This window comes from Emiliania huxleyi (genome assembly GCF_000372725.1).
Source record: "Emiliania huxleyi CCMP1516 unplaced genomic scaffold EMIHUscaffold_4, whole genome shotgun sequence".
NCBI lineage: Eukaryota > Haptophyta > Isochrysidales > Noelaerhabdaceae > Emiliania > Emiliania huxleyi.
Genome location: NW_005198966.1, coordinates 2,261,105 through 2,261,937, shown reverse-complemented (window position 1 = coordinate 2,261,937; position 833 = coordinate 2,261,105). Strand labels below are relative to the sequence as shown.

Genomic DNA, 833 nt, shown 5'->3' with positions numbered 1-833 from the left:
GCACCTCGGCTGCACCTCGGCTGCACCTCGGCTGCACCTCGGCTGCACCTCGGCTGCACCTCGGCTGCACCTCGGCTGCACCTCGGCTGCACCTCGGCTGCACCTCGGCTGCACCTCGGCTGCACCTCGGCTGTCTCTCGGCTGTCTCTCGGCTGTCTCTCACCTTCAGCTCGACGATCTCGCGGCGGCGGCCGTCGTCCGCCAGGCGCAGCCGCTCCGCCGCGTCGGCGTGCGCTGCGGCGGTCTCGGAGAGCTGAGCCTGCTCGTGGGCCAGGCAGGCGGGGGAGATGGGGGAGATGTGGGGAGATGTGGGGAGATGTGGGGAGATGTGGGGAGAGCTGAGCCTGCTCGTGGGCCAGGCAGGCGGGGGAGATGGGGAGATGTGGGGAGATGTGGGGAGATGTGGGGAGATGTGGGGAGATGTGGGGAGATGTGGGGAGATGTGGGGAGAGCTGAGCCTGCTCGTGGACCAGGCAGTCATAACACACCACCGTGCGGGTGTGACGAGTGCACGGGGGAGGACAGTCCGTGTGTACGAGGCCCGTGCTCCTCCCGTGCTCCTGCTGTGCTCCTGCTGTGCTCCTGCTGTGCTCCTGCTGTGCTCCTGCTGTGCTTCTGTCAAAACTCGCACCAAGTGTGTGCTCTCACGGCTAGGCCGCGGTGTGCGCGAGCTCTTGCTGCTCGGGTGGGGGGGGTGCAGGCGCGGGTTGGGGAGGGGGTGGGGCTGGGGGAGGGGGCGGGAGACGGGCTGGGGGAGGTGGAGGGGGAGGGGCAGGGTGGGGGTGGGGATGGGGGTGGTAAAGGTGCAGAGTAAAACGGGGAGAGAGGGAAGG

General features: G+C 68.9%; 1 protein-coding gene across 1 annotated transcript in view; it reads right to left on the bottom strand.

Annotated features, from left to right (window-relative positions):
• EMIHUDRAFT_196808 (hypothetical protein) overlaps nucleotides 1–833 on the bottom strand; it is a gene marked incomplete at both ends in the record, with an annotated part of 3,643 nt that overhangs the window by 635 nt on the left and 2,175 nt on the right. The window lies entirely within an intron of this gene.